This window comes from Canis aureus, chromosome 12 (assembly GCF_053574225.1).
Source record: "Canis aureus isolate CA01 chromosome 12, VMU_Caureus_v.1.0, whole genome shotgun sequence".
In the NCBI taxonomy this organism is placed as follows: Eukaryota; Metazoa; Chordata; class Mammalia; order Carnivora; family Canidae; genus Canis; species Canis aureus.
This window is the reverse complement of record NC_135622.1, coordinates 33947112-33972803: the sequence shown is the minus strand read 5'-3', so window position 1 is coordinate 33972803 and position 25692 is coordinate 33947112. Positions and strand designations below refer to the sequence as shown.

Below are 25692 nucleotides of genomic sequence, written 5' to 3'. Positions count from 1 at the left end.
ATTATATTTCAATTTTTTAAAAAGTATATTTCAATGTTTTGTGTCCTCATGTATTCTATGCCAAAGAAGCTTCTTCACGTTCTAGATAACACAGTTTTAAAATGGCCAGAAGAGTATATGACAGCTACATATTAAAAATTATAATAAAGACCTGAGTTTGCTGAAATTGTTTTTCTGAAAATGACAAAAAGTGCTGTAAACAGTAACTTCCATATCATATTTCTTCATTCAAAATCTTGCGGAAATTTGTACTTCTCAATATATCATTGCTAAATTCTTAAAAATTTCTTGTACTACTATAAATCTGGATTGAGATGTCTTTAAAATATAAATAAAAATGATATTTTTGTTAGTTTTCCATAATCATATATTATGTATTTAATTTCAAAAGACCCCATTTTTAACAGTTCAAAGATACATTTTTAAAATTAGACACTTTTGGATTTGTTGTTTAGCATTAATTGGTATGTTTTACAATTAAATATTATTATTATACTGGAATTTATACAAATTAAGATAAAGTAAGAGGGGGATGTTTTCAGGGACCAGGACATATAATTCAATTTCAAAATTTCTGGAAAATATAGAAAAATATCTGTTTTATTGCAAACCTAATTTTTCCCAATATTTTCCTTTAAAAGTATTTAAGGTAACAAGATAAATATTTTGCTTTTAAAATCTTTAACTTTTTATTGATAGAGGAATAACTTTTTAATGCTCAAATTTCCAGTTTTCTAAGATAACAAAGTCATTTCATTTAAACAGTTTTCTTTCTTTTACTCCTTGAAAGTAAATGCAGTTCAGTTGATTAGTTGATGCTAGAATTTGACCTGAAGCTTATGTAATTAGAAGAGACACTAGTTTTCCTCATTTAAAAGCCTAGTTAGCATATGACAGTCTCGTTTCCGGGGAAGTCAAACCTCCCCTGCTTTTTTTTTTTTTTTAATAACCTTTAAATTAATTTAGACTCCAGATAAGCCTTGATCTGAGGATGATATAACCACAGCAAGCAACATGGGGTAAGTGTGTGCTTTTATAAGCTTTGAAAGATGTTGAGAGGCGAAATATTTTCATAAAGGAAGGAATCCCATATATCCTTACTAATTCAGCTTCAAGCCACGCTGACATTAATTTAAGGTAGCCATTTAAAAGAAGTAACTATTTAAAAGTTATAACAATTTGTAAAACATTCATTTATTTTCTTGCTTAATTTTTAAATTATACCATAATCTGCCTTTGCAAGTTGTCAACTAATGAAGTGTTTGGGGACTGAAGAGTGTGGGATATTTATGTATTAATTTGAAGCAGAGTTACATTTTGAGAGTAATCTTAAAGATGACAGGATTCTCGATTTACAAGACTGATAAACCCAACATGTATATGCCTCTTTGGGATTAAGAATAAAGGATAAAAAAGATTAGGAATGTCTTTTGTGACACAGAAAAGGGACAGAGGATTCTATCAGAGTTCACTCTGCTATGTACCGAATAATGTGTGCTGATTAATTACACAGGGACATTAGTGAAACTTAATTCTAAACTCTTTGTGGGGTTTGGGAACACGATAAGAAGAATTGGGCTTCACTTGAAAGCTTTCTATTCTTTACTTAAGCAAGACTAGCATTCCATTATAATTAGTATTGGAATTAACGGGCTTTTATATGCTGAAACTAGTATTCTAAAAATGTAGAATTACGTCTTTTTATTACCATTTCGTCTTTTTAAATAGCGCCTTTCAATAAAAAAATCCTATTGCTGGAAATGGCATAACCATTTCATTGCAATCACTTCTGAAGGATTTAACATAAATGATCAGAAATTTATACTAGGGAAATTTTTTGACACATGTTTATTCTAAACAGTTTCCCTGAATTTAATTAACATCTACATTTTTGTTGATACCATGGACTCTGAAAATGCAGTCTAAATCAGTTTGAAGCCTCAGAGGCTTTTGAAAGGAAAGATGATCATAATATTGTTAACTTTTAATATAATACAATATAAAAGTTAACAGATAAACACCTTGTACAGATCGCACATTCATGTGGTTGATCTGATTTGGGACAGAATTGATGATTTGTCCTTATTCCCCCTCTTTCCCTCCTCTCTTCTCTCTATATAAGAGTGAATATCAACATAGCAGTAAACTAGTAAACTCCAAGCAATGAACACACAAAAAGTATTCCTTTCTTCCTTCCTCTCTGAAAAAAAATTTTTGTAAAATCAAACAATGGCAAGTGATTTACAGATGGTCTGAATTTTCATCTATGGACCCCAGATTCAGAATCTTCTGATTTTGAATGTAAGGACTGGAGTATGAGTTGCTCATTATTTTTGAATTTTTATAAAATGTAAGAATATTTAATTATTTCTGCTAATCTTCTCTCGGGGACAATGTTGAAAGTACTGATTCTTCCACTGACCATCTCCCAACACACACACACACACACACACACACACACACACACACGAAAGAAGCACAGTTTGTTCAATATCCATAGTTTGACAATCACATTACTACTGCTTGTCCCCAATGACTTGATTAATCACTGTGCTTTCAAGAATGCCAGAAATCATCTTGGGAATGCTGGAAGAAAAAAATGTTCATTATTTTATTTGTAAGGTGCTTTCAGTGCCCTAAATAAGATGAACTAAACCATAAATCACTAAACTTTACGGAGGATACTCTTCTGATTATTTTGTTACCTAATCCTGCCCTGACTGAGAGAAGAGAGTTTGGTAGGTATTGACACCCATTTAAGTCTTCCTAAAATAGAAAAATAAAAAAAAGTGGCAGCTGATCAGATGCTCAAATTTTTTCATTTGAGGAAGTCTTTAGAATTTATCCCCTGGGAATGAAGAAGCAGCTGTTTAGGATTTTTTTGGACAGGGATTACTTATCTCAGAGCTATTTGAGAATACAATACTCTTATATGGGTCTGTGCCAGCTCTTTCCATTTTTCCTCAGGCTGTGCTGGCATAGTTTTAGTGAACAATGAAGAGGCAAATAATAGAAAATTCTAACAATCCTCCTTCTCTCAAATTTTCACTGGATTCCTTATGGAGTATGACGCTGGGTGGGGTGGGTAGAGAGAAAGGGATAATTGTGGAAAAGTGGAAGGTTAATGTTAAGTTGATACCTGTTATTTATCATCATACTCGGGTAGAGGATGAACAATGGGAAAGAAGGGATGAATGCATATCTTTGCTAAGATACTTTTCCTTTTTCTTTTCTTTCTTTCTTTCTTTCTTTCTTTCTTTCTTTCTTTCTTTCTTTCTTTCTTTCTCTTTCTTTTTTTTTTAGATTTATTTATTTTAGGGAGAGAGAGAGAGCACAAGCGGGAGGGGCAGAGGGAGAGAGAATCTCAAGCGGACTCCACGCTGTGCGTGGATCTCCATATGGGGCTGGATCTCACCACCTTGAGATCACAACCTGAGTGGAAACCAAGAGTCCGCTGTTAACCCACTGCACCACCCAGGAGCCCCCTGAGATACTTTCCAATACTCTTTCCCCATCTACCGTGGACTCCCAGTTGACATCTGAGGATAATAAATGTTAAGGTTCTGCTAAAATTGTAGAACCAGTAAGTTCATTATTACAGCATATTCAACCTCCCTTTAGTTTCCCAGTTCAAATAAGTGCAATTTTAAAAACTCCTTAATGGCTATAATCTTCACTTTCTGAATCTGAGAATTACAATCCACATCTTTTTCCTGGGCAAAGTACACATTGAGCTCATGCAATAACCTCTGAAATGTTGCTTCTATCTGTGTCTTCTTGTCCTTTCTAATAGTTGCTTCCCTCATTCAGATCATCATCACCTCTTGGATTGCTTACAGGGCCTGCTCTCTGGCCTCCCTGCAGCTGGTGTTCCCTTTGTAGGGCATCCTGTGAGAAGCATCTCCTTACTGAAGACATGGCATCTGGCTACTCCCGTGTTTAAAACTTTCAGTGACTCCTTGTTCTCTCTACTGCAGAGCAGGCCCCCAAGCAGGTACCACGGCCCCGTATCTTTCCCCAGTCTCCCAGTCTAGCTTTTCCTCCTGCCCTACCCTTCATGCTCCCTAAAATCCCTAAGTCCACCTGTGTCTTGTGACTTTCTACTCTGTTCCTTTGCTGATCCTTTTTACCATTTCTACACGTTGTGCAAATCCCAGTCCAAATCCTATCTTTGCTTTTAAGATTTATTTACTTGAGAGAGAGAGGGAGAGAGCATGAGTGGAGGAAAGGGCAGGGGGAGAAGCAGACTCCCTGCTGAACATGGAGCCCACCTACTCGGGGCTCTATCCCAGGATTCAGAGATCATGACCTGAGCCGAGGTCAGACGCTTAACCAACTGAGCCAGCCAGGTGCCCCACAGATCCTATCTTCTTTGTGAAATTTTCTGTAATCCTCAGAACTAGAACCATCTTTTTTCCTCTGAAAGTTTTAGGCACTTTATATTTTTCTGATTGCATTTTTTATAATCCATTATGGGCTACAGGTTACTCGTGTGTCTTCCTGAAGGAGGAATAATGTCATCTTCATATTTCTCCTAATACCTGGCACAGTGCTTTTTACATGATATGTGCTCAGTTGAAATGAACTGTTTTTCTTTAATCCACAAAAAAAGCTAAAAACTGAATTTTAGCCAAACTTCCTTCTTTCTTCCCCAGTAGAATGGCCCCATCTTTCAAGTTCCTATCTGAAGAGCTCAAATGAGTGTATAATTCCACAATATAATTGTTGCAAGGAAGAAGGGTAAAAACAAGGATTGAAGTGATGCTCCTGAGGCTTCTGAAGAGTGGCGAATTTGTTATTCAATAAAAGGGACACACATACTTAAGGGAGAGAAGACTTTTAAGAATTAAAAATGCTTCTTGGTTTTAGACATTTCCCTAAAAGGCCAACATATCAGTAAGTTTGGGTTCATCTGCATAAGATGGAAAAGCAAAACAACAGTGGCTTAAACAAGCTAGAAGTTTATTTCTCTCTTATATTAAAAAAAAAAAAAAAAAAGCCTAGGGCTGCCTGGTTCGTTCAGTCAGTAGAGCATGTGACTCTTGATCTCAGGGATATGAGTTCAAGTTCCACATTGGGCACAGAGCCTATTAAAAAAAAAAAAAAAAAAAAAAAGCCCACAGGTTAGCAGTCCAGAGCTGTTAGAGTGGGTCCTTGTCTGAAGGACCCTGGTTCCTTCCATCCTGCTCTCCTGCCATCCTTAGTGTATCCCTCTTCGTTCAAGAAAGTTGTTCAGACTCCACCTATCTCATTTGTGTTCAGCCAGTAGGAAGGAAGAATAGGAATAAAAAAATGTTGTGTCTTTTGAGACTTCCCACAGATCATTCACATTATTTCTACTTCTGCCTCAGGGGTTGAATCTATTCACCTAGCTGTGAAGGAGAAGGGGGAACATAGTTTTTAAACTGGGTTACTAAAGAAGATTCTCTTAAGATAAAGGAGTGGACCTTGACAAAATGGCAAAGGAGACTTAGTAAGCCTTCAGTGCCGCTACTGCCCACATTCCAGCCAGAATCACATTCCAGCCTTGATCTCCCTTAATCCTCACACTTACATTCTTATTATGATGCCACTTATGCAAATCAAGAAACGGATGCCCAGAAAGATTCTGTGACTTGGCCAAACTGCCAAAGAAGAAGCTTCAGATAATGAAAAAATGAAAAATAAATAAAACAAGTAGCTGGGTTGAACCTGTTATATTACTCAAAAACAAACTTAAGCCCCACAACCCAAAAAACCCACCATATACTCATAGAGTATTTTCCAAATGGATTTCTACTTAATTTTGACTGTAGATCACCTCAATCAGCCCCTACAGAAAAACCTATTACAAACCCGTTTCACTTGTCACTTGAAGTACGTGACTTCATTTAATGTGGGATATTTAGGAAAATCTCTAGATTTGTGGCTTTCATCATTTTAGGGTCTGATGAATTGCTTTGAATGTTGAAGTACTCCAGCTGATTTTAAATACATAGGAATTTGTTTTTATTAGTCACCCAAAGATAGAAATACCAAGGTGAGTGTGTTTACTGAATACCAGGTAACTTAAAAAGGAAAGGGCTAAAAGAAACAAGAACTTTCATTTTTACTTTATATATTGTTGAATGATTAGAAATTTTTAACAGCAATCTTTATATATTGTTGAATGATTAGAAATTTTTAACAGCAATCTTAAAACAAAGGATGGTATAAATTACAAGATACCTATCCTTATCAATGGCCTTTTGTTTCTTGTAGAACCTCTAGAAAAATCAGAAAGACTTTACAAAACATGATGTGATGTCTACTGGTGGAGACAGGCCACGAGGTGAGTGAAAATTGCTTAGAGCTTATTTCTAGTAACGACACAGATGAGCTGAGAGCTTAGTTTAAACCAGTGCGGGTTCCCTGGGTGGCGCAGTGGTTTAGCGCCTGCCTTTGGCCCAGGGCGCGATCCTGGAGACCCGGGATCGAATCCCACGTCAGGCTCCCGGTGCATGGAGCCTGCTTCTCCCTCTGCCTGTGTCTCTGCCTCTCTCTCTCTCTCTGTGACTATCATAAATAAATAAAAAAATTAAAAAAAAAAAATAAACCAGTGTACTTAGTTTAAACTAGTACTTGTACTTCATTTATAAATTTAAACATTTATGCATTGCTTAAGAATCTTGTAATTCTCCTTTGTTTATTTGTTTTTATTTTTTAAAAGATTTTATTTATTTATTTGAGAGAAAGAGAGAGAGTGCAAGAGAGCAGGAACAAGAGGGAAGGGCAGAAGAAGAGGGAGAAGCAGATTCCCCGCTAAGCAGGGAACCTGAGGAGGTAGGGAGCTTGATCTCAGGTCCCTGGGATCATGACCTAAGCAGAAGATAGAGGCTTAACTGAGTCACCCATACACCCCAACTCTTCTTTATTTAAAAACAGGTAAATATATCATGAGATTCCTTCTTCATTAGCAGTCAGAGCTAAGCCACCTTATAAACTAGCCATGTTACATCAGACTTTTACTGAATGTATGAATGCTTACAGTATTGAGATAATAATGAACTATATTTTCACTGAGTTTTATTTTGAATGTCTTTGGAGATTGCAAACACAACAAAACCTTAAGGACAACAAAATTTGCATTCAACTAATATTTACTGAGTCCCTACTTCATGTTAGGCTTTGTGGCATGATAACTATGTGGGATAGGTAAGTATTATCCTCATTTTACAGATGAGGAGATGTAGGCTTATGAAGGGTAAGTAACATTCCCATGACATAAAACTAAATAAGTAGCAGGTCTGCAATTTGAAGCTAGATATCTCATGAACTTACGAAGAAAGTCCTATGGTTTAAAACATTATTTTAAAGTTTCGAAACTAAAAAGCACACATTGCAAAACAAACCAACTTGATCAAGGCAGAAGAGCCTAGAAGTGCCAGGGTGGGTTAGTCAGTTAAGTGGACAATTCTTGATTTTGGCTCGATCACAATCTTAGGGTCCTGGAATCGAGCCTTGGGTTGGGCTTCATGCTCAGCAAGGAGTCTGCTTGAGGATTGTCTCTCTCCCTCCACCTCTGTACCTTCCCCAACTTGTGCACATGCATACTCTCTCAAATAAAAAAATAAATCTTAAAAAAAAGACACAAGAGTATAAGTAAAATTTGAAAGTCCATCCCACCCCTACCCCATCCCTTTTTCCAAGAATAATCACTGTTAGTAGTAGTTTGGCATAAATGCTTCCATATCTTTCCTTTTGACCAATGTCAAAAGAAAATGTACTTTTTACTGTATCACACTTCCCATCTACTTAAAAAAAATCAATGAATAGAGGAGATTGAATTTAGTATATATCTACTAATATAAATATCTAGTCTAAAAAATGACTGAAATGTTCATTCAGCTAACATTAGGCCTCTAACTATAGAAATTCAAAGTATAGAACTCACTTTCTGTTTCACGGGGACTCATAATCTAGTGTAGCAGTTCTCAATTTGGTTTTGAGAGGGTAAATAGGGACTCTGTTGTGAGTCTGATGTGAGCTCTGAACCTACAACATAAAATTTTACCTATAACTCAGGGAATTCATGAACACCCTGAAAGTAATATGGATCCCTGCCTCTTGTAGAAGTAAGATTCTTAAATCAATAATTTAACATAAATACTATAATAGACATATGGACAAGACACTATTGCCGCACAAAAAAGCAAGGGCTTACCTTAAGCAAGACATGTCAAGAAAGACAAGGAAGAATGATACTTGCCCAGACTCTTGGAGGACACAAGGAGTGTGACAATTCGCCCAGTGTAAGGGAAGGAGATCCATTGAGGAACAACTCTATAAAGCCTAGAGGCCAGAAAAGACAGGGAACCAAACACAAGACTGTGTTTGGATAGTGTGTATACAAGAGTGACTAAAGATGACTTGGAGAGCTGGGGGGAGGCAGACCATGAAGGTAGAGGTCTGCTGTGTTAGGACATTTGAACTTTAGGAGTCACTGAAGGATTCTGATTCTGATTTTCATAGGTAAGTAAGAAGTCTATAATTAATGTATGACTGAATAAATGATCATGGGAATAGTAATTTAGATGATAGGATAAGATAGAAAAAGGAGATAAGACCACTTGATTCAGACTTATTGGAAGATCAGTGATTAAACAATAAGCTATTAGAAAGATATATTGCTAAAAATCGGATGGAAATCATTGGAAGGTCATTCCTTTTGCAAAGGAGACTGGGAGACTAAAGCTTGGAGACTGTGTGTGCAAGATAAAACTCAAAATTTGGAAAGCAGTTCTGTCCTCTCACTGCAGTGAGTCCCACACACAAACTAGTGTGGATCACTCAGGGAGTATCATTCACATCCCCATGCCTTCTGCTGTCCTCCAGTGACTCCTGATGGATGGTTTGTTTTTCCATCAACTCTTCCATCTTCAAAGAGTAGAGAAGAGAAAGACAGTAAAATTGGTCAGTTTCTCAATATTTCTACACTGAGTATATGTATTCCTTTCATAATTATTTTCCTAATTCAGGTTTCAAAGTAATGTAATTTAGAGCAAGGCTTACAAACAATGCCATATCTGGTTCATTTCTTTTTGAGTCTATTTAACCTAATATACCTAACTAAAAATCCAATTTTAGTCTCACCTCCTACTACTTGACAGTAGCTTATAATTGTGGCAAGACCATAATGTCCCAAGGATATTTACTTGATAAATATTTATTATTCATTAAAAACTTTACATATCAGATGCTGTAGGAGCTTTGAAGACTTATCCATATATTGAATATGCAGTTTTGTGTGTACGAGATATCATAAAAATTTGTTTAAATACAAAGAAGCATTTGGTCTTTGCCAAAGGGTAGTTGCTCCAAAAGATTTCTCAGTTCCCATGTTTAAATAGTGAACTTTTGTTAAAACAATATTTAATAATTTTAGGTGAAATAGCATTGATTTTTCCAGCTTGCCTTTTTGAGGTTATTGATTTGGAGCAAAAAAAAGCATCTCCTTGCTATTACTATGAATGAATAAAGTTCTGTGTCATTTTCTTTTCTTTTTTCCTCAGGTTTACTGAGGAATAATTGACAAATAAAATTGTAATGTTTTTAACCAGCTGATTTGTTATATGTGTATGCTATGAAAAGATTTCCCCCATCGAATTAATTAAAACATCCATCACCTCACATATTTACCTTTTTTTTTTTTTTTTTTGGTGAGAACATTAAGTTCTACTCTCTTAGAAATTTTCAATTATACAGTATTATTAACTTTAGTCACTAGGTTATACATTACACCCTCAGACCTTATTCATCTTATAACTTATACCCTTTTACCAACCTCTCCTTATTGTTGTCTGCTTTAGGGAATAAAAAAATCATTAACCATCCACATACTCTGGAATTGAATTAAATTCAACTCAAACTTGTGTTGAGTGCTCATCACAAAAAGTTCTCAAACTACCTCAGAGGAATGTGAACAAATAATATAAATGTATTTACCTTTAAAAGCCTAATTTTGCATGCCTCTCTATAAAATATCTCAGCATTTAAGAATATGTAATAATTTTTAAGTTGCTTATTACTAAGTAAAATTGCCATATAAGGAGATGATCTATATTTATCCTGAGGCTTAGAGTCCAGCACTCTAGTTTGGTAAGAACCAGATGCCCACCAGGCGCTATGGCTATGAATAAGACATGGTCCCTGCTTTAGTAGAGCTGACAGTTTTGCATGGGAAAAATAGTAAATATTGCTCAGCTAAACCGCTGAGCCACCCAGGGGTCCCCAATCCCAATTGAATTCTACAGATATTCCAAGAAAGGAGAAATAACTTGCTATTGGATTGAAGGAGGAAGTTCCAGAGGTAATTAATTATATTATTAACTATAGCTAATAATTCCCAGTAGGGAGAGATACTAATAGTATGGTATGAGAATGTAGTAGAAGAAGGGTTGACTAAAGATGATTTAGAGGATCAGAGCTGGCTTCGTAGAGAAGGAGGTGCTTGAATTGAACCTTGAAGGATGAGAAATACTTCTTTAGGTAAGGAAAAATGCTTGAGGCATAGAGAACGGGAGGAACAAAAGTACAGAGGCAAGTGTTTGATGAAATGCATGAACAGTGATCATCTACCAGCTTAGCTGTTATAAGTAGCAATATCATATTTCAACTAGTTCCAGCTTAGCTGTTATAAGTAGCAATATCATATCAGCCAATTTTTCTAGCTAGCCCAGGTACACATGGGGAGCCTTACCCTGGCAGCCTCTCCGAGGTTCCAGAGAAAAGTGCCTGAGAGGATGTGATGTGATTGTGATTTGCCAATCAGTTAGTGAGAAGGGGCTCCTGAAATATAAAATTAGGTGTCGAGAGACCTGAAGCAGGCTAAAACTCTGACACTCATTCAAACAGATTTGCTTTCAATATTTAATATTTGAATAAACAACAGGCTGATCCCCTCATGGAAGAAGAGTGAAAGAGGCCCCTCAGGGGCAATATTTGGCCTCCCATCCAGGGTCAAGGCAGTTTGGCTCCAGCCTCACACTACATCACTCAGCTGAACAAACATTTTATAAGGAAACTGGACTCACCTTTCTTAGTAGGCTTTTTATTGCCACTCAAGACTGTACCTAGGGAGTGCCCAGCTGACTCAGTTGGTATAACATGTGACTCTTAATCTCAGGTTGTGAGTTCAAGCCCCATGCTGGATGTGTAGCCTATTTTTAAATGAAAGAAAGATAAAAAAAAATAATAAAAAAATAAAAATAAAAATAAAAAAATAAAAAAAAAATTAAAAAAAAAAAAAATAAATAAATGAAAGAAAGAAAGAAGAAAGAAAGAAAGAAAGAAAGAAAGAAAGAAAGAAAGAAAGAAAGAAAGAAAGAAAGAAAGATTGCACCCAGGACAGCCCATCACCCCCACCTTCCCACCCACCCACCCACATAGCCTTACCATGTTTATCGAAGCATTTATTTTAATCACACAAGATGCTTTCCTTGAGAGAAGTCCTAACAAATACAGTTTTCTCCCACTCCCATTTCCAGGGCTCTTGTAGTGCCTCTGACACATTGGTGCATGCATAGCTCCTTAATCCAGCTCTAAATCCATTTTTAGGCCTGAGAGTGTCAAGCAGTTGATTGGTGGGGGCTCCCCTGTCACATAGCTGGGCTAAGGCTGCAGCTGAAAATGCAACTTCCAGATTCTGGCTCCTGCAATGGTAACCAGGGTTTCTGAGTGAGCCATTTTATTATTTCCATTCAAACAGGAGCTTAAGACTTAGTCAAGTCACTCAAACTCTTGACCTCATTTTCTTTATTCGTGAAGCAACAGGGTTTGGCTAGCTGATCTCTATGTAATCCTTCAGTTCTGATTTTCTTCACCACTATAAGCTTCATCTTTAGTTTAAAGATTGCAAGTAATTCTGGTTTGGTTTGGCTTGGTCTCTCCAAACTATGATATTGGTTCATTCATTTATTCAACACCTATTTATTTGAACCTATTCTGTGCTTGATCTTTCTGAGCCTCAGAAAATGTAGAGTGAATAAAAATGCCCATGCCCTGGTGAAGTGGAGGTGGCGGGCCAAGATGGCCAGTGAACAAATAAATAGATAGTATTGTCATTTACTGGTTAGTGCTACAGATAAAAACAAAGCAGTGAAAGGCAAGTGGACAATGGAAGTTGGGTCCTGCTCTTACACATGTGGTCAGGAAAGACCTTTCTAATAAAGTGATATTTAAGCAGCAACCAAAAGTCTTGAAACTTTTTTATCCTTGATGTATGAATATGGGATATTGTAAATTTGAGAAGACCTGGAAGTTCAAGAGATGGGAATGAAATCGGCCCTGGTAGAGGTACATAAAAGTCTGGGTTTCAACCTAGCTTTTCTCTGTCATGTCCTTCACATCCCAAGATTTTCACAAATGAACTATCTCACTTCTAGGATTCTAAACATTCTATTTTAACACTTTAATAATAACTTTTCAAATGTACTGCATCTACTTGCTTCTTTCACTTTTGTCAATGGGAATTATGCCTATAAGTATGTTAATTATGAATTAATAATAAATTCAAAAAGCTTTGATAATTGAATTTACAGGAATTTACCAAGTAGGGATTTGTTTAGCATGTGAATTTTGCATCCTGATTTTCAGTACTTTCCTCTTCAGCTCCACAAACCACAGCCCAGAGGAAGGACACAACCTAAAGAATGTGTGAGAAGGAGTTAAAGAATCAAGGACTAGATTGGAAATATTCTTTTCAAAGGGGTGGGTCTCTCTCCATCCTCATTCATCTTGCCTCCACTGGCTCATTCACGAACTGCCTATCATGTGATTTGTTTTGGAGCAGGCCAGAAGCACCGGTCCCCAAGCAGATGAATGGATGAATGGCAGACACTGCAGGCTGAAGGCAGGTTCTGTGGTTATTAAAAGAAAAGAAAGAACAGAAAAGAAAAGAAAAGAAAAGAAAAGAAAAGAAAAGAAAAGAAAAGAAAAGAAAAGAAAAGAAAAGAAGTGGGCAAACCCCAGGTAGTGAATTTGCCAAGGTGCATTCCAAAATGGGCTAAAAATGAAAAGGATTCATTTTGCTTCCAAAACACTAGCATTTTATATATATAGGCTAAGCCATTGCCGATTATCCTACTTTTTTTAAGTAACTTTTTTTTTTTTTTTTTTTTTTTTTTAGAGAGAGAGAACCAGCAGGATGAGGAAGGAGTAGAGGGAGAAAGAGGGGGCGGGGGTGGGGGAGAATGAGAATCTCGTAGGCTCCAAGCCTGATGCAGGGTCCAGCATGGGACTTGACATAGGTCTCAATCCCATGACCCTGAGACTATGACCTGAGCCGAAATCAAGAGTCAGTCACTTAACCGACTAAGCCACTCAGGTGCCCTGTAGGTTATCCTACTTTCTACCCTATAGCTCTGAGAACGCCTTTTCGGGCTGAAATAGAGCCTTAAATCCTTTCATTCTTTCTCCTTAGCATTTCCAGCCAAATTCTTCCTCCCTCAGTCTCTACATTCATGACTACCGATTATTAGATTTTTAGGTAAGAGAACATTAAACCACTTAATTATTAATAATTACACCTAATTAGCACATTAGATTATGTGCTAAATAGTTGCCACTTGCAGTGTTTAGCAGGTTTATCATCTTACTCAACAAGCTTTTTTTGAGTTCTTCTCTATGTAAGAACATAGAGTCAGCACCAAGGAGAGTAAGAGGTAGAAAAAAAATAGCCTCTTTTCTCCAGAAGTTTATAATGGAACCTGCGGCAGCAATCCCAGGACTCTGGGATCATAACTGCAGCCAAAGGCAGACACTTATCTGACTGAGCCACCCAGGCGCCCTAGAAAATGAGATTATTTATGTAAGATAAATAACAGTAGAAACTCATGGTTTAGGTTCCAACTGAATTCTTTTTTTTTTTTTTTTTTTAAGATTTTATTTATTTATTCATGAGAGATAGAGAGAGAGGCAGAGAAACAGGCAGAGGGAGAAGCAGGCTCCATACAGGGAGCCCAATGCAGGACTCAATCCTGGGACTCCAGGACACTCTGGGCCCAAGGCAGGCGCTAAACCGCTGAGCCACCCAGGGATCCCCGATTCCAATTGAATTCTACAGATATTCCAAGAAAGGAGAAATAACTTGCTATTGGATTGAAGGAGGAAGTTCCAGAGGTAAAGAGCCTGAGTTGGACCTCAGGGAAGGAATAAGGATTTGACAATTGGGGGAGGGGGAGGAGGGCAGACCAGGCAGCAGAGAAAGGAAGAAACAATGCAGGAATGAAAATGAATTAACTCAGCAGGCTGGAATACTTTCTACATATTGGAAACAAGGTTGGAGAGGAAGGTCAGGGACATTGTGGAGGACCCAGAAAAAATAATTGATGTATTATACTTTATAACTTGAGTCTTTGAGCAGAAGTAAGAAATGATCAAAGGAAAATAATCTAGGGGCACCTGGGTGGCTCAGTCCATTCTGCCTTTGGCTCAGGTTTGATCCCAGAGTCCTAAGATTGAGCCCCAGTTGTGGGCTCCCTGCTCATCAAGGAGTCTACTTATCCCTCTCCCTCTGCCCTTCCCCTCAACTCATGTGCATGCTCTCTCTATATATATCAAATAAATAAATAAATGCTTTAAAATAATAAAGGAATATAATCTAGTAGCAGTGTAGAGCATTGGATAAACTACTTAGGAAGCTCCTACAGATGTTTAGGCACATAGCAGTCAGGGTTGAAACAGAGAGAATGAAAAGAGAGAGGGGAAATTTAAGAAATATGACAAAGAAAGACTCGGAAGGATTTCACTGCTGGATTGGAGGAGGAGAGGAAGTTCATTTGGAGGTCTTGAGCCGGTGACAGGGCTAGGGAACTCCCAAGGGGGAGCCTGGAATAGGCTAAAGATGACCTGCAAGATTTAAACAGCTTGAGTTTGAGGTGACCATGGAACAGTCAGGTGAAAATATTCTTTAGAGAGGAATATAACAACCAGGGATGCTCATTTAGCAGGAAAAAAATAGCAAAAGATCTGAAGAATAGCTGATTTTGTTTCCTTCTCTCCAAATAAAGACCTAAGTACAAAAAAAAAAAAAAATCTAAAACTGCATAGTGGAAGAATTCAGGATTGGGAAATTGTGAACTGTTTACCATAAATCCAGTTTGGGGTACAGTGGCTTTTTGTCTTTTTGTCTCTGTTTTTGTTTTTAAGACTGAATAAAACAATTATGGAAGGCTGAGGGGACTGAGTGGGCTGGGAAAGGGAGGCTGTGAGTTGCTATGTCCCCATGTTCCCGAGTAATATTTGGAGACAGCCTGCTAGAGTCTAGTCTCAGCATTTTAGAGTTGAGAGCCTATTTCTATTACAGATGAAAATATGGAAGGCCAGAAAGAGGTCGTGGCTTCCTTGTGGCCCTGCAGAGTGAGAAGTCAGGGTTGCATCTCAGTCCCGACCCTGCCAGTAAGCAGGTGAACTACCATCTTGATACCGGAGAACATTTTTACATCCATCTATAGGGGGATGCCTGGTGAAAATGTTCAGATTGCATTACCAAGAAGCAAAATGGAGGGCCTATGAAAGCATGAAGTACGTGCCATCAGAGGCAGGAAATGATGTGGCATAGCACGTGTGTACCCCCTGTTAGATTGACTGACCTTGGTGAGAGAGCTATTTCCAAGTGACCTCAGAACAAGATGAAATGGGCATAATCTACACAAGGAATAATTTTCCTTACATCATGTTTAAACAGCCCTAGAATAGATGTCAAGTGTGATTGTTCAGTCTGTTTCCATATGTATTTTTTAAAAGTTCTGAAGAATAGGATTGCTATCTGACAATCGGGGATGGGAGAAGCATGTAATTCAGTTTGGAGGCAAGAGGATGAAGAACTTCTATGTTTCATTTACTTATTCCTGTCCCAACTTGTTCCCAAAAGGAAACTGAAACAGTGCAACAAGAGATTTGGGAATCAGAATATACTAGTCCCATTGTGTTCTTATTTCTTGATGGGATATCTCTAGACCTTTTGCCTTTGTGCCAAACCTACCAGATATTGGTAAGAAGTGGTAAGAAGTTACTCATGATTGGGTTTGATACACCTTAACTCTAGGAAGGCCATGCAGGAAATAGGCTAAAATTAGAGACGAAATAATCAAACTAATGATGAATTTACATTTTTCATTGATGAATAAAAATATTGAATATTTCTTTATTTAAGTTAGTATATGTTGTTAGACTCTAGTAATAACAGATTATAAAATGACCCTTGCCTTAGTGAGGATAGGTGACAGTTGAGGAGAATGGCCAAGATAGGCTTAGGAAGAGTATGACGCATGAACTGCCTTTTGGAGGTTGGTGGGATTTGGGTTGGAAGAGTGCAGAGGGTTTTAAGGCAGGGGACCTGCAGGAATTGAGATCCTCAGGTGCAAATGCATACAGCTTGTAGGTAGACCAGTTCTGCAAGGAGAATGTTGTAGCTTCTTAGTGGCCTGAGAACATTGCTGACCCCTGTCAACACTGCATGAGCTGTGGGGCTATTCTTCTAACTGAGGTTTTAGATTTGCAGGGTTTGTCTGTGATTTCCAACTCCTGGAGTCTTCGTTCACTGGGAGGTAATGAGAAATTACAGTCATTCTGAGGATTGGATTTTACACTATTCTCCTTTCTAGCAGTTCTGAAAGCGCCAAAGGCAGATCCAAATTGGATGTCATTTTATCTGAACTATGAAATGTCCCCCAGGAGAGGCAGCAGTAACCTGGTTTCCCCTCTCACCTAAAAAAGGCTTTAGTGACTGATGATCTATTTCACAAGGTACTACTAACTCAGCCACATGATCCAGCTCTTCTGAGGCTTGCTGCTGCCTCTGCCTCAGTGGGAAGCATACTTCCTGAGGACTAGTTAAGGTTTGCCACTTTGATAGACCCCTCTGCTAATTAGGGTCATCCCTAGGGCTGAAGCTCAGGGCTCTTTCTCCACGGTTCTCTTAGGAGCCTTTCTTGCCCTTCACTGTCTTCCTGCTTCTCCACTCAGGACCAGCCTGGTGAAAATACAGTGACAGTAACTTCATCTTCCTTTGAAGTAGGTATTACCTTGCACTGGGGCAACACTGGGCTCTCCACCTCTTGGAGAGTGTCTTGGAGAAGCTCTTAACTTCAGCTCAGATGAATCGAGAGAGAGAACCTGTTTGAAAGGTTGAAATTAAATTAGTAGAACCAGGATAAGAAAAGAGAGCGAGCACATCTTCCTGACTAGACCCATGCTATAGCATTTAGGTTCACAAAATTGGGTTCTGGCACATTTATGTATGCCAGACAATAAAATGAGTCAGAAGACCCCTTGGAAGTAATAGGCTCTGAAACTGGTGATATGTTTTGATGTCTCAAATGACATGATAAATTAAATTTTGACTTTAATTTTTAAAATAATTATCTCTAACCATTGGGTTGTTTTTTTGTGTGTGTGATAGCATACTGGTGTTTTTTTTTTTTTTTTTTTCCGATTGATGTTGACATATAGCAAGCAACTCAACCAAATTTCTCTATCCTGGCTGATATTATGTAAACAAATAAACATGAATATGCCTGTGGAGTAGAAGTAGAAAGATCTCTGTTTTTCTATATTTTTTTTAATTTATTTATTTTTTCATGAGAGACACAGAGGCAGAGACAGAGGCAGGCTCCACACAGACAGAGGCAGGGAGCCCAATGTAGGACTCGATCCTGGATCCCAGGATCACGCCCCGAGCCGAAGGCAGATGCTCAACCGCTGAGCCACCCAGGTGTCCCGTGTTACTCTGTATTCTGATGTAAAGAACCTCTATGTGCTCCTGAGATACAGGGTTGCCCACTTGTTGCTCCTTTTCTCACTGGCTTTGGGAGCTCTCGGATTGCTGGCAATAGTGAAGGATCAGTGGTACTTAGTTTTAGTGTGGGACCACTCCTTAGGAGATTGCAGGATCTTTAAGCCCCATGGTGGGCACAGGGGATATATTTCTGCTACTAAAACTTTGCTTGATGGGTTTTTTCCCCCCTCACAAAAACCACCTCCAGGCTAAACTCTTTCTATTTACCAGTAATTGTTTTTTGCCTATGTGAAGCACCATGTGTTAGAAGGCACGTTTCTCTTGTAGTACTGGATGGGAATTCAATTCAATTCCACAAGTATTTGTTGATGACAAACTCAGAATGTCACAAAGAGCTGGGGACACAAAGACAAATAAACCCCACTCTGCTCCCATGTTGCTCAGTCTGGTGAGGCGATTAGCATTCAGACAGTTAACCAACGCTATGATGATGGCTTTGTGACCTGGTTCAGTTGGCAGGGGCTGCCCTGTTTCTAGCAACACCCACATATGGGAAAAAATCAATTAAGAGTCTGACTTGAGGACCAAGGACCATTTTCAAAATAAGACTGCTTAATTGGGGGGCTGTCTGGCCCTATATTTTAATTCTTTAATGTATTGCTTTTGTCACCATAAGCTGTTATATATTCAAGAATGATTTGGTTATCTATATTTTTAGAAGCAGGAATAAAAAAATAACACTATCATGGGGTATCCTTGTTTTAAATACTTGCATCCATGCCTATATATTGTGAAATTTATTTTATCTCCCTATCATTTTGCTTCTAAGGGTCATGTCATGTTCTTTGTTTTCTTTGATTATGTTGATTAATAAATTATATTAATAGATTTATAAGCATCCAGCCATTTTTGTGCTCTAGAATAAATTCATGTTATTGTATTTTTGCTTTCTGATATTTTATTCAGAATATTTGTATATTTATTTATTTAGGCTATTCTAGAGTAGATTCAGGATCAGAACCTCATAGGATGGAAATAGTGATTTACATATGTACTATTCTCTGGTACAGATTAAATAATAGTCACTGCTATTTTCAGAAATTTCCTGTGATATTATCCTAGGTTATTTCTTATTTGAGAAGTAGATATTTGACATCCCTCTTTCAATATCTTCTCTAGACAGTTGTTGTTGACTTTATGGTTTTTATTTTTTAAAAAATTTTAAAAAGATTTTATTTATTTGAGAGAGAGAGAGAGAGAGAGCACAAGCAGGGGGAGTGGCAGGCAGAGGGAGACGGAGAAGCAGGCTCACCGCTGAGCAGGGAGTCCAATGTGGGATCACGACCTGAGCTGAAGGCAGATGCTTAACCAATTGAGTCACTCAGGTGACCCTGGCTTTATACGGTTTTTAAAACAAAGCTCAGCAATTTATGTTTTCCTAGAAAATTGTCCATTTCATCTAGCTTTAAAAATTATTGGCAATAAATGACACATAAAATTTTTAAAGTAATATTTCATAGCCTCTGAATTGGTGGTTATATCCCTCTTTTTTTCTATTCTCTCTCTCTCAATCTCCCTCTGTCTCATCAGACCTGTCAGAACTTTTCTCCTTTTACCAATCCATTCAACCTGTTTGTTCAGATGGCTCTCAGAGCCCACATAGGAAGGAACACATCATTAATGACAGTAAAAGTGTTTCCTTATATTATAGTGCTTTGAAATCCTGTGGCATGAAGTGGTTTATTTAAAGATCTAAGCTAATAGAGTAATGGTCTCACTTAGAGCTACTTCTTAAGTAACTTTGAGTAAATACTTAATTGTTCAGAGCTTCAGTCTCCTTCCATATAACCTAGATGGTAACAGTGCCTTGCAGAGGGATGAAGTAAGGGATCAAGTAATGATCTAGTAAGACAGCATCGGAGAAAGTACAAACTATGACATATATACAAACAAGGTCATGAAATATGTCATATCGTGAAACCTATGTCACTTCCAAGTTAGAGAAGAAATCAAACAACCCCTTCCATAATTTTTAAAGCATTCTTCTAAGATCAGACAGATCACAAAGATCATACAGATTTTCCTCCCTGAAAATGTTTGCAGGATTTTTCCTGATGAATTACTTTAGTTTCAGGGTAGAATATTTCCTCATCACCCTCCCCCCAACATAAAAAGTTCTCATTCTACTAATTAGAAATGTGCACTAAAGACCCATTCAATAAAGGACACCGAAATGGAAATTAACTCAATTCTGCTTTCAATTAATTCCAATTCCCCAAAGTGCCAAACTTTCTTTTTCTGTCACAGCAGTAATTGGAAAGTAATAAGACAATCCTAAGTTTTTGTGGTCTTATGCGTGTTTGTGTGTGTGCGGTATACATTCTAGGTCAGTCTGGGGGAGGGTCAGGAGATCTTTTTTGGTATTCTTTAGGCTTCTATTAACTTTATTAATATTATTAACTTTATTATTTGAATTAATTTCATAAAAAGTCTGGCTATCACTTCTTGGGTTAATTCCTATTTCTCTATTGCAATAATTTTATTGCAGTAATTTTAGAACCTTTGTCTTTAAGCAGCAGCAATCAATTTAAAAGGAAACCCTTCCCCAAAAGCTGCAGTTTGTTAATCAGACAAGAACAGGGAGACTCTGGTTGAAAGGGATGGAAAGGGGGGGTCCAGGTGCCCACAGCTTGGTGGCTTTCTCCTTGTTTCATGGCAGGTTCAAAAAAGCCCACAGGCTTCAAAGAATATACAGAAAACCATTGCTCTATATAACAATCAGCCATGGTTTAGTAACTAACAGGCTTTTCCTAAAAACTTAACAGTGTTTTCCAAGGGTCTGCCAAATCCCACATGGGTGTGTTTAGAGCCCAGGACTGCTATTGTAGAGATGGAAATATAGGAGGAAGACTGAGGAGGAGTAGAAGCCATGTTAACTTGGTGAGAGGAAAGCATCTGCTAGTTATTCAAAGGTAGGCAGTGATTCCAGCACAATGAAGGACAGATAGAGAATAGGCTCAGAGAGTGAGGGATTCCTACAGAAAATGAAGAAAAGACTAAGATCTCAAAGGGAATGTTAGAATGTAGTAAGGCTTTTTCCAGAAAAAGTCATACAACTTTTCCATGTAATCTTGTTATTGTCCCTTTTAAGATGTGCCTTTCAATGTATGTTACTCATTTATATGATCATAATATTTGCACTAGTAATTCTCTTCTGGAAACCTTGCCTAAGGAAAAACTGTCTTAAATATGAAAAGAAAAAAAAGCTATATTTCTTTTAATGTTTATTTATTATAGTGAAAAGAAGAAAACTGTCCTAATGTTGAATAATTGGGGGAAGGAAAGAAAACAATGACACATTTCCTCAATTATTTTTCAGTAACAAAAATAATGGTTGTGTAACTATTTGGAGAAAGATATAAAACAGCCTTCTGAAATCACAGAGACCTGAGTTCTAATTCAGACTCCCTCTGCCATTTTTTATCCATGATCCTGGGTATATTATCACTTCATTTTCCCAACCCTCAATATTCTCATTATAAAATGAGGATAATGATGCATGCTCAACAGAACCAATATGAGGATTCAATTAAATGTGATAATATAAATAAATATGAAGCAATAGTGTTTGGCACATAGCAGCTGTTCAATAAATATGATTTCTCTCTCCACCATTCTTTTTTTTTTTTTTTGAGTTCATTGGTGTTCAATTTACTAAAATACAGAATAACCCCCAGTGCCCGTCACCCATTCACTCCCACCCCCCGCCCTCCTCCCCTTCCAACACCCCTAGTTCGTTTCCCAGAGTTAGCAGTCTTTACGTTCTGTCTCCCTTTCTGATATTTCCCACACATTTCTTCCCCCTTCCCTTATATTCCCTTTCACTATTATTTATATTCCCCAAATGAATGAGAACATATAATGTTTGTCCTTCTCCGACTGACTTACTTCACTCAGCATAATACCCTCCAGTTCCATCCACGTTGAAGCAAATGGTGGGTATTTGTCATTTCTAATAGCTGAGTAATATTCCATTGTATACATAAACCACATCTTCTTTATCCATTCATCTTTCGTTGGACACCGAGGCTCCTTCCACAGTTTGGCTATCGTGGCCATTGCTGCTATAAACATCGGGGTGCAGGTGTCCCGGCGTTTCACTGCATCTGTATCTTTGGGGTAAATCCCCAGCAGTGCAATTGCTGGGTCGTAGGGCAAGTATATTTTTAACTGTTTGAGGAACCTCCACACAGTTTTCCAGAGTGGCTGCACCAGTTCACATTCCCACCAACAGTGTATGAGGGTTCCCTTTTCTCCACATCCTCTCCAACATTTGTTGTTTCCTGCCTTGTTAATTTTCCCCTTTCTCACTGGTGTGAGGTGGTATCTCATTGTGGTTTTGATTTGTATTTCCCTGATGGCAAGTGATGCAGAGCATTTTCTCATGTGCATGTTGGCCATGTCTATGTCTTCCTCTGTGAGATTTCTGTTCATGTCTTTTGCCCATTTCATGATTCTCCACCATTCTTTATATACATGGAAAGATGCTTAAACTCTATCAATGGATTCATTGACAAACTTAAGGAAATATATGGTTTCCTAGGAAAACAAATTACAGAATTAAGTAGAAAAATTGAGATTACCTTTGAGAAAACTGAAAAAGGTTTAAAGATATGTCTACTTTTTAAAAATATATTATTTATTTATATATTTATGAGAGACACAGAGAGAGAGGCAGAGACATAGGCAGAAAGAGAAGCAGGCTCTCTGCGGGGAGCCTGATGTGGGACTTGATCCCAGAACCTCCAGATTACTACCTGAGGCCAAAGGCAGATGCTCAATGACTGAGCCACTCAGCTGCCCAATCTGTCTACCTTTTCTTAAAAAGCACTAGGTCCAAATGATTTCATAGCTATGCTCTATTATCTTTTAAAGACAGATAATTCCAATTTAATTGAATTTTTTCTAAATTATAGGAAAAGATTGAAAACTTTCTAGTTCATTTTAGGAAGCTAGCATAACCTTAATGCCAAAAAAGAGTAAAAGATAAAAAACATAAATCTTCCACAGATCAAAATCACTCATGAATATAGATACAAATTGTCTAAATATTAACAAATAGAATCCAGCAGTATATCAAAAGAGATGACCAAGCAAATACTATAGAATGTAAGGACGACTCAACATCAAGGAATCAGCATAATTCATTATAATACTAAATTTTTAAGAAGTAATTCTATCAACAGCTACTGAGAGGACCAATAAAATATAATATGCATTCCTAATAAGAAATTTTAGTAAAATAGAACTAAAAAGAAATTACTTAAATATGATAAAGATTATTTGCCAAAAAGAGCAAGTATCATGCTTAAAGCCATTTACATTAAAATCAGAAAATGGATAATGATGTCCACTATTACCATTATTATTAAACACTATACTGGAAGCTCTAACAAATACAATGGTGACAGCGAAATAGCCAGTATAAATATTTGAAAATAAGGATAAAAATCACCTAGAAAGGAGGAACCTGGCTGGCTCAGTCAGAAGAGTGTGTGACTCTTGATCTCGGGGTTCTGGGCTTGAGCTTAACCCAGGCTTGGGGTAGAGATTATTTAAAAAATAAAATAAAATAAACTTAAAAAAATTACCTAGGAAGCTCAAGAAATACTCATTTATTTATTTTATTTTTTAAAGAGGGCTCCACTCTGGGTTTTAACTCACAATCCTAAGATCAAGACCTGAGGTGAGATCAAGAGTCGGACAGTTAAATGACTGAGCCACCCAGGTGTCCCCAAAAATACTCATTTAGAAATCTTTTGTAATTAATAAAGGAATTTACTAAGGTGGCCAAATGTAAAATAAATATAAAAAAGATAGAGGATACAGGGCAGATGAATGAATAAATAAAATCTTTAAAAAAAATAGAGGATACAAAAACCAGCTAGCAATGGAATTGGAAAAATGCCATTCACAATAGCAATAAAAATTATAAAACGCTGAAGAATAAATTTCACAGGAATGGTACAGGATCTTTAAGAAGAAAACAATAAAATCTGATCAAAAGACTTTTTTTTTAAATTAAAGATTTAATTTATTTATTCATGAGAGACACAGGCAGAGGGAGAAGCAGGCTCCACGCAGGGAGCCGGATGTGGGCTTGATTCCGGGATTCCAGGATCACACCCTGGGCCAAAGGGAGGCGCTCAACCACTGAGCTACCCAGGCATTCCTTTTTTTTTTTTTTTTAATTTTATTTTTTTTTATTTTTTATTTTTTTATTTATGATAGTCACAGAGAGAGAGAGAGAGAGAGAGAGAGAAAGGGGCAGAGACACAGGCAGAGGGAGAAGCAGGCTCCATGCGGGGAGCCTGACGTGGGATTCGATCCCGGGTCTCCAGGATCCCGCCCTGGGCCAAAGGCAGGCGTTAAACCGCTGCACCACCCAGGGATCCCCTACCCAGGCATTCCTGATCAAAAGACCTTAAGCAAGATCCAGTCAAATGGAAAAAACATACATGCTCTTGGATGACAAGATCTGATGTAAAAAAAGATCAGTTGTTCCAAATTAATATATAAATCTCATGTAATTTCAGTGAGAATCCCAATCTTTTTTGTAATGGGTAAAATAATCTTGGAGTTCATTTATTCATATGGTAAAATAAATATCAGATAAAACAAATTATAAAAAATAATAGTTGACTCGCCTTACCAAATATCTTTAAAATATCAGAGAACACCTATAATTTGTGGTTTGGGAATAGACATAGAGAGATCGGAATGGAATAGAGGGCCCACAAAAGGTCTCTGTGTATATGAGAATTTAATGTGTAACAAAAATAATGTTCAGTTCTGTGAAGGAAAAGGATGGCTATGCAATGACTGGTGCAGGTACAAATGGCTATCCATCTGGAAGATAAAGAAGATTGAACATGCCCTCACACTTCATATAATAACAAGTTCCAAATGAATTAAACACTTAAAAATAATGAATGCTTTAGGAGAAAATTTAGGGAAACATGGATATAAAACATTGGGGCTTCAGAGAGCTTTTAAAGCAGTGCAAGAAATCTAGAAGTAAAAAGGGAAAAATACCTATTTGATTTCATAAATTGAAAAATATTTCAGTAGCCAAAATGACCATAAAGTCAGAAGACCAAAAAAAAAAATTGATGGGAAAAATATTCAAAATTCACACAACAAATAAAAATCTAACCTGTATTATATGAAAACTCTTACTGATTGATAAGGAGAAGATAGATAACCCAATGGAAAAATATGCAAAACAGAGGAATAGGTAATCCCAAAACAGCATTTCTAAATGTACAGTAAGTATATGTAGAGATGCTCAGTAGCAGTAGTAATCAGCAAAAATAGCAATGAGCTATCACTTGTCACTCACCTAACTGGCAAGAAGTAAAAAGTGTTAATATCCACTATAGGCTGGGATACAGGAGAGGTACTCGTGCAATATTCTTGGGGGAAATGAGAATAATTACAGTCCTTTTGTGAAACAGCCTAGTTGTATCTGTTAAAACCACACATAATTAAAAGCACCAATGAGTAAGGCTCTATGTACCAAGTTGTTATAGGATTGTTTGCAGTGGCAAAGTAATGGAAATAGAGGGAATGTACGCCAATACAGAAATGATTAACATAGGTCATCCGTACCTCAGATACTAGACAGCCATTAAAAATAATTTATTGGGGATCCCTGGGTGGCTCAGTGGTTTGGTGCTTGCCTTCGGCCCAGGGCGTGATCCTGGGGTCTCAGGATCGAGTCCCGCGTCGGGCTCCCTGAGTGGAGCCTGCTTCTCCCTCTGCCTGTGTCTCTGCCTCTCTGTCTCTGTCATGAATAAATAAATATAATCTTAAAAAATGAATAAAAATAAATAAAAATAATTTATTGGATCTACACCAATTAACTTGGAAAGATT

At 37.4% G+C, this 25692-nt stretch overlaps 1 protein-coding gene and 1 long non-coding RNA gene across 8 annotated transcripts in view; one reads left to right on the top strand and one right to left on the bottom strand.

The window, feature by feature from the left end:
• Window positions 1-890: 890 nt before the first annotated feature.
• The window catches only part of ARHGEF33 (Rho guanine nucleotide exchange factor 33), an 85603-nt gene continuing 60801 nt past the window's right edge, over window positions 891-25692 (top strand). For all 4 annotated transcript variants that reach the window (XM_077843527.1, XM_077843529.1, XM_077843530.1 and 1 more), the window contains exons 1-2: window positions 891-1019; window positions 6241-6310. The gene's annotated coding sequence lies outside the window, so the exon portion shown is untranslated. The remainder of the gene's footprint in view (window positions 1020-6240; window positions 6311-25692) is intronic.
• The window catches only part of LOC144280951 (uncharacterized), a 47475-nt gene continuing 38562 nt past the window's right edge, over window positions 16780-25692 (bottom strand). For 2 of the 4 annotated variants that reach the window (XR_013349395.1, XR_013349397.1), the window contains exons 8-10: window positions 25427-25601; window positions 21704-22354; window positions 16781-17133 (exon numbers count right to left, since the gene is read on the bottom strand). This is a non-coding gene — a long non-coding RNA (uncharacterized LOC144280951). Of the gene's footprint in view, window positions 17134-21703; window positions 22355-25426; window positions 25602-25692 lie in introns of all 4 variants that reach the window. The other 2 variants (XR_013349398.1, XR_013349396.1) reach the window with 2 other exon arrangements.